The 8365-nt window shown below is 42.0% G+C and overlaps 1 non-coding gene across 1 annotated transcript; it reads right to left on the bottom strand.

Annotated features, from left to right (window-relative positions):
* Positions 1–678: 678 nt before the first annotated feature.
* LOC130953152 (small nucleolar RNA R71) lies at positions 679–786 on the bottom strand. Its single transcript, XR_009075325.1, has one exon. It is a non-coding gene; the product is annotated as a small nucleolar RNA R71 (small nucleolar RNA).
* Between the last annotated feature and the right edge of the window lie 7579 nt (positions 787–8365).

The following is an 8365-nucleotide window of genomic DNA, read 5'->3' as shown; positions in this document are numbered from 1 at the left end:
AAATTCGAACTTCATCTTCTTTGATAAGTTCGAATTTTTTACCTCTGTCTTCCATTTTTCTTCCTCTGACACTTCAAGGAATCTCTATACTGTGACATAGAGGATTCCATATTTTCTTGTTCTCTTCTCTTTCATATGAGCAGGAGCAGAGACAAAAGCATTCTTGTTGAAGCTGACCCTGAACCCGAGAGGACCTTAAAGAGAAAGCTAAGAGAAGCCAAAGCACAACTCTCTTTAGAGGACCTGACCGAATTCTTCAAAGAAGAAGAAGACATGGCAGCCGAAAACAACAATAATGCAAACAATGCAAGGAAGGTGCTGGGTGACTTTACTGCACCTACTCCTGATTTTTATGGGAGAAGCATCTCTATCCCTGCCATTGGAGCAAACAACTTTGAGCTTAAGCCTCAATTAGTTTCTCTAATGCAACAGAATTGCAAGTTCCATGGACTTCCAATGGAAGATCCTCATCAGTTCTTAGCTGAATTCTTGCAAATCTGTGACACAGTCAAGACTAATGGGGTTAACCCTGAGGTCTACAGACTGATGCTATTCCCTTTTGCTGTAAGAGACAGAGCTAGAATATGGTTGGATTCTCAACCTAAAGAAAGCCTGGACTCTTGGGAAAAGCTAGTCAGTGCCTTCTTGGCAAAGTTCTTTCCACCACAAAGATGGAGTAAGCTTAGAGTGGAAGTCCAAACCTTCAGACAGAAGGATGGAGAATCCCTCTATGAAGCTTGGGAAAGATACAAACAATTAATCAGAAGATGTCCCTCAGACATGCTTTCTGAATGGAGCATCATAGGTATTTTCTATGATGGTCTCTCTGAACTATCTAAGATGTCCTTGGATAGCTCTGCTGGAGGATCTCTTCATCTGAAGAAGACGCCTGCAGAAGCTCAAGAATTGATTGAAATGGTTGCAAATAACCAATTCATGTACACTTCTGAAAGGAATCCTGTGAACAATGGGACTAGTCAGAAGAAAGGAGTTCTTGAGATTGACACTCTGAATGCCATTTTGGCTCAGAATAAAATATTGACTCAACAAGTCAATTTGATTTCTCAAAGTCTGTCTGGAATGCAAAATGCACCAAGCAGTACTAAGGATGCTTCATCTGAGGAAGAAGCTTATGATCCTGAGAACCCTTCAATGGAAGAGGTGAATTACCTAGGAGAACCCTATGGTAACACCTATAATTCTTCATGGAGAAATCACCCAAATCTCTCATGGAAGAATCAAGAGAGACCTCAACAAGGTTTCAATAATAATAATGGTGGAAGAAACAGGTTTAGCAATAGCAAGCCTTTTCCATCATCTTCTCAGCAACAGACAGAGAGCTCTAAGCAGAATACCTCTGACTTGGCAACCATGGTCTCTGATCTAATCAAAACCACTCAAAGTTTCATGACTGAAACTAGATCCTCCATTAGGAATTTGGAAGGACAGGTGGGTCAGCTGAGCAAGAAAATTACTGAACTTCCCCCAAGCACTCTCCCAAGTAACACTGAAGAAAATCCAAAAGGAGAGTGCAAAGCCATAAATATGGCCGAATTCTGGGAGGAAGAAGAGGCAGTGAACGCCACTGAGGAAGGCCTCACTGGACGTCCACTGGCCTCCAATGAGTTCCCTAATGAGGAACCTTGGGAATCTGAGGCTCATACTGAGACCATAGAGATTCCCTTGGACTTACTACTGCCTTTCATGAGCTCTGATGAGTATTCTTCCTCTGAAGAGGATGAGTATGTCACTGAGGAGCAAGTTGCTAAATACCTTGGAGCAATCATGAAGCTAAATGACAAGTTATTTGGAAATGAGACTTGGGAGGATGAACCCCCTTTGCTCACCAAAGAACTGGATAACTTGTCTAGGCAACAATTGCCTCAAAAGAGGCAGGATCCTGGGAAGTTTTCTATACCTTGTACCATAGGCACCATGACCTTCAAGAAGGCCTTGTGTGACTTAGGGTCAAGTGTGAACCTCATGCCCCTCTCTGTAATGGAGAAATTAGGGATCTTTGAGGTGCAAGCTGCAAAATCTCACTAGAGATGGCAGACAATTCAAGAAAACAAGCCTATGGACTTGTAGAGGATGTTCTGGTTAAGGTTGAAGACCATTACATTCCTACTGATTTCATAGTCCTAGAGACTGGGAAGTGCATGGATGAATCCATCATCCTTGGCAGACCCTTCCTAGCCACAGCAAAGACTGTGATTGATGTTGATAAAGGAGAGTTGATCATTCAAGTGAATGAAGAATCCTTGGTGTTTAAGGCCCAAGGATATCCCTCTATCATCATGGAGAGGAAGCATGAAGAGCTTCTCTCAAAACAGAGCCAAACAGAGCCCCCACAGTCAAACTCTAAGTTTGGTGTTGGGAGGCCACAACCAAACTCTAAGTTTGGTGTTGAACCCTCACATTCAAACTCTAAGTTTGGTGTTGGGAGGGTCCAACACGGTTTTGAGTATTTCTGAGGCTCCATGGGAGTCCTCTGTCAAGCTAATGACAGTAAAGAAGCGCTTGTTGGGGGGCAACCCAATGTTTTATAATTAATTATTTTCTTTTGTTATTTTACTTTATTTTGTAGGTTGATGATCATGAGAAGTCACAAAATCCATTGAAAAAGCAAAAACAGAATGAAAAACAGGAAGAAAAACAGCACACCCTGGAGGAAGAAGCTGCTGGCGTTTAAACGCCAGTAAGCCTAGCAGTTGGGCGTTTAACGCCCAGTCTGGCACCATTCTGGGCGTTTAACGCCAGAAAGGGGCACCAGACTGGCGTTAAACGCCAGAAAAGGGCTAGAACCTGGCGTTAAACGCCAGGAATGGGCATCAGCCCGGCGTTTAACGCCAGAAATGGGTCAAAACGTGATTTTTGATGCCAATTGATGCAGGGATGACTTTTCCTTGACACCACAAGATCTGTGGACCCCACAGGATCCCCAAACAACCCTACCACTCTCTCTTCTTCTTCACCCATTCACCAATCACCTCAACATCTCTTTCTCTTCACCACTCACATCCATCCTTCATAAACCACCACTTCTCCCCATACATGGCCGAACACAAAGCCATCTCTCTCTCCTCCATTTCTTCTTCTTCTACTCTCTTCCCTCTTCTTTTGCTCGAGGACGAGCAAACCTTTTAAGTTTGGTGTGGTAAAAGCATTGCTTTTTGTTTTTCCATAACCATTTATGGCATCCAAAGCCGGTTCAACTGAGAAGGCATGCCCTCAAGCCCATCACTAAGAAGAAGATGGAGCAAACAAGAGACCCCTCTCATCATGAGATCCCTGAGATACCTCAAGGGATGCACTTTCCTCTACAAGACTATTGGGAGCAACTAAACACCTCCCTAGGAGAATTGAGTTCCAACATGGGACAACTAAGGGTGGAGCACCAAGAACATGCCATCCTCCTCCATGAAATTAGAGAAGATCAAAGAATCATGAGAGATGAGCAACAAAGACAAGGAAGAGACATTGAGGAGCTCAAGCACTCCATAGGATCTTCAAGAGGAAGAACAAGCCGCCATCACTAAGGTGGACCCGTTCTTTAATCTCCTTGTTCTTTGCTTTTCTGTTTTTCGAAAATTATGCTTTATGTTTATCTATGTTTGTGTCTTATGATCATTAGTGTCTTAGTGTCTATGCCTTAAAGCTATCAATATGAATCCATCACCTTTCTTAAATGAAAACTGTTTTTATCACAAAAGAACAAGAAGTACAGGATTTCAAATTCATCTTTAAAACTAGCTTAATTAGTTTGATGTGGTGACAATACTTTTGTTTTCTGAATGTATGCTTGAACAGTGCATATGTCTTTTGAATTTGTTGTTCATGAATGTTAAAATTGTTGGCTCTTGAAAGAATGATGAAAAAGGAGACATGTTACTGAGGATCTGAAAAATCATAAAAATGATTCTTGAAGCAAGAAAAAGCAGTGAATACAAAAAAAAAAAAAAAAAACGAAAAAGAAAAAGAAAGAAAAAGAAGAAAAAGAAAGAAATAAAGTTGTGATCCAAGGCAATAAGAGTGTGCTTAAGAACCCTGGACACCTCTAATTGGGGACTCTAGCAAAGCTGAGTCACAATCTGAAAAGGTTCACCCAATTATGTGTCTGTGGCATGTATGTATCCGGTGGTAATACTGGAAGACAGAGTGCTTTGGGCCACGGCCAAGACTCAATAAGTAGCTGTGTTCAAGAATCATCATACTTAACTAGGAGAATCAATAACACTATCTGGATTCTGAGTTCCTAAAGAAGCCAATCATTCTGAACCTCAGAGGATAAAGTGAGATGCCAAAACTGTTTGGAGGCAAAAAGCTACTAGTCCCGCTCATCTAATTTGGAGCTATGTTTCATTGATAATTTGGAGTCTATAGTATATTCTCTTCTTTTTATCTTATTTGATTTTCAGTTGCTTGAGGACAAGCAACAATTTAAGTTTGGTGTTGTGATGAGCGGATAATTTGTATGCTTTTTGGCATTGTTTTTAGTATGTTTTTAGTATCTTTTAGTTAGTTTTTATTATATTTTTATTAGTTTTTAATTAAAATTCACTTTTCTGGACTTTACTATGAGTTTGTGTGTTTTTCTGTGATTTCAGGTATTTTCTGGCTGAAATTGAGGGACCTGAGCAAAAATCTGATTCAGAGACTGAAAAGGACTGCAGATGCTGTTGGATTCTGACCTCCCTGCACTCGAAGTGGATTTTCTGGAGCTACAGAAGCCCAATTGGCGCGCTCTCAACGGCGTTGGAAAGTAGACATCCTGGGCTTTCCAGCAATATATAATAGTCCATACTTTGCCCAAGATTTGATGGCCCAAACTGGCGTTCAAAGTTACCCTCAGAATTCCCAGCGTTAAACGCCCAAACTGGCATAAGAATGGGAGTTAAACGCCCAAACTGGCACTAAAACGGGAGTTAAACGCCAAGAAGAGTCTCTACACGAAAATTACTTCATTGCTCAGCCCAAGCACACACCAAGTGGGCCCGGAAGTGGATTTTTATGTCATTTACTCACTTCTGTACACCCTAGGCTACTAGTTTTCTATAAGTAGGACCTTTTACTATTGTATTTTCATCTTGGTTCTTCTGGTTCCCTCTTTGGGGCCGAAACCAATGATCACACTGTTCTTATGTATTTTCAACGGTGGAGTTTCTACACACCATAGATTAAGGTGTGGAGCTCTGCTGTACCTCGAGTATTAATGCAATTACTATTGTTCTTCCATTCAATTCCGCTTGTTCTTTGTCCAAGATATCACTTGTTCTTCAACATGATGAAGGTGATGATTGACGCCCATCACCATTCTCACCCATGAACAAGGTGACTGACAACCATTCTTGTTCTACAAGCATCCGAGGCTTAGTGAATATCTCTTGGATTCTTCGGAGTCTTCGTGGAATAGGCAGGACCTGATGGCGGCATTCAAGAGAATCCGGAAGGTCTAAACCTTGTCTGTGGTATTCTGAGTAGGATTCAATGATTGAATGACTGTGACGTGCTTCAAACCTGTAACCTACTGGGCGTTAGTGACAGACGCAAAAGAGTTATTCTATTCCGGTAGGGGAGGGAACCAAACCGGTGATTGGCAGCACTGTGACAGAGTGTGTGCATTAGCTTTCACTGCGCGGATGGGAGGTAGCTGCTGACAACAGTGAAACCCTACACGAGCTTGCCATGGAAAGGAGTAAGAAGGATTGGATGAAGACAGTAGGAAAGCAGAGAGATGGAAGGGAAGGCATCTTCATATGCTTGTCTGAAGCTCTTACACCAATGATATACATAAGTATCTCTATCTTTATCTTTATGTATTTTCGTTTATCACTATACCCATTTGAGTCTGCCTGACTGAGATTTACAAGATGACCATAGCTTGCTTCATACCACCAATCTCCGTGGGATCGACCCTTACTCACGTAAGGTATTACTTGGACGACCCAGTGCACTTGCTGGTTAGTTGTGCGAAATTGTAGTGATCACAATTTCGTGCACCAGAGGGGTATGGAAAAAGAAAGAGAATCTAGGCAGAGGTGTGGGGACCAAATCAGTGGAATTTGCTTTAGGAATAGTGTTATTTGGTTTTGGAATAGGTGAACAATGCGAAGCTGGCGCCTATCTTGGAGGGAAGTGGCGCCTAACTTTGCCTTGGATTCACACCTGGTGCCTAACTTCAACACTGTGGTGCCTAACTTCGACTTTTGCTTCTCACCTGGTGCCTAACTTGAGAATGGTGGAGTTAGGCGCCAGGCCTCCCAAGTGTGATGAACCTCCCCGCGCCTAACTTGAAATTTTCCATGTTAGGTGCGACCCTTTTTTTTTGGCACTGAACTCCACAAAGTGAAGTTAGGCACTGGGATGGCAGTGGGTATTGGCCTTGATTGCTTCATTGGTGGCGCCTAACTTCATGGGGCCAAGTTAGGCGCCACCCGTCTAGGGAATAACATTAAAACTCACGCATCATTGGCGCCTAACTTCAAGGAGTGAAGTTAGGTGCCACCCCTCCAGAAAGTTTCTCCAAATTGGGTATGTATGTGGCGCCTAACTTGAGATTCTGAAGTTAGGTGCCACCCTGTCTGCAACATCTTCCTCCAGGTGTTCGAAACTCTATCTTAATGCACCTATTTCTGTTCTAATCACTTTGCATGACCCAAATACACATAAAATAAAGGAAAAATAGTAAAAACTCAAACAAAACTAAATAAATAAAAAAAATCAAAGTAAAAATCAAACTTAAGGATACGAAAACATCGGGTTGCCTCCCGACAAGCGCTTCTTTATCGTCACTAGCTTGATGGTCAGCTCTGCTAGTCCAGCAGATGAGTGGACCTTTGGCAATAAATTTTTCCTCCAAGATAGTGCTTCAACCTCTGGCCATTAACTGTAAACCTTCTGTCAGAATTATCTTCCTGAATTTCCATATGACCATACGGTGATGCTCTAGTTACCACAAATGGTCCTGACCACCAGGATTTCAGCTTCTCGAGAAAAGTTTGAGCCTTGAATTAAACAGAAGAACTCTCTGACCTGGTTCAAAGACTCTGATGGCAATCTTCTTGTCATGCCATATCTTGGTTCTCTCTTTGTAGAGCTTGGTATTCTCATAGGCAGAATATCTGAATTCATCAAGCTCATTCAACTGTAGCATCCTCTTTATTCATGCATCTTGAGCATCAATGTTCAGAAACTTGATCGCCCAGTATGCTTTATGCTCCAACTCAACTGGCAAGTGACAGGCTTTACCATAGATCAACTGATAAGGGGACATGCCAATAGGAGTCTTGTATGCTATTTGGTATGCCCAGAGAGCGTCATCAAGCTTCCTGGACCAATCCTTCCTTGAGATACTGACGGTCTTCTCTAGAATCTTTTTGACTTCCCTGTTAGAGACCTCAACCTGTCAACTTGTCTGAGGGTGATAAGAGGTTGCCATTTTATGACGGACTCCATATCTCTGCATAAGTGAGTCCAGCTGTCTATCGCAGAAGTAACTTCCACCATCACTAATGAGTGTCCTTGGGACACCAAACCAGCTGAAAATATATCTCTGGGGAAAGTTCATCACCACTTTGGCATCATTGGTGGGCAAAGCCACAGTTTTCACCAACTTGGGAACATAATCAACTGCCACTAAGATATAAGTGTTAGAATATGAGGGTGGAAAAGGCCCCATAAAGTCAATACCCCACACATCAAACAACTTAATCTCAAGGATCCCTGCTGTGGCATCTCATGGTTGGCAGGAAGATTCCTAGCTCTCTAACATTGGTCATAGTTCTTCACAAATGCTCTTGAGTCCTGGAAGAGAGTCGGCTTCCATAATCAGAGCCATGATAGTGCCAAAGAATTTGCTGTGTTTTCTCATCTGAAACACACCTCCAAATTATACCATCTGAGCATCTTTTAAAAAGATAAGGTTCCTCCCAAAAGTAGTATTTTGCATCAGTCAGTAGCTTCTTAACTTGTTGTTTACTATACTCCTTGGGGATGAACCTATGTCTGCAAATCATGGAGCCTGCTGAATGACAAAAAGTTGCTCATTCGGGAATATCTCAGTCACAACTGTGGGTGGTTGCATTCCTTCTTCAGGGTTAATTTTGGAAAGGTGGTCAGCCACTTGATTTTCTAACCCCTTCCTGTCCTTGATCTCAACATTAAACTCCTGAAGGAGCAGCACCCATCTGATTAATCTTGGGTTAGAATCCTGTTTGGTTAGAAGGTACTTCAAAGCAGCATGATCAGTATAAATAATATCCTTAGAATCAATTAAATAGGACCTAAACTTATCAACAGCATACACAACAACTAATAATTCTTTTTCTATAGTTGTGTAATTCTTTTGAGCATCATTTAGTACGTG

Source organism: Arachis stenosperma, chromosome 9 (genome assembly GCF_014773155.1).
Source record: "Arachis stenosperma cultivar V10309 chromosome 9, arast.V10309.gnm1.PFL2, whole genome shotgun sequence".
NCBI classification, from domain to species: domain Eukaryota; kingdom Viridiplantae; phylum Streptophyta; class Magnoliopsida; order Fabales; family Fabaceae; genus Arachis; species Arachis stenosperma.
Note: the sequence above shows the minus strand (reverse complement) of the source record. Positions and strands in the feature narration are given on the sequence as shown.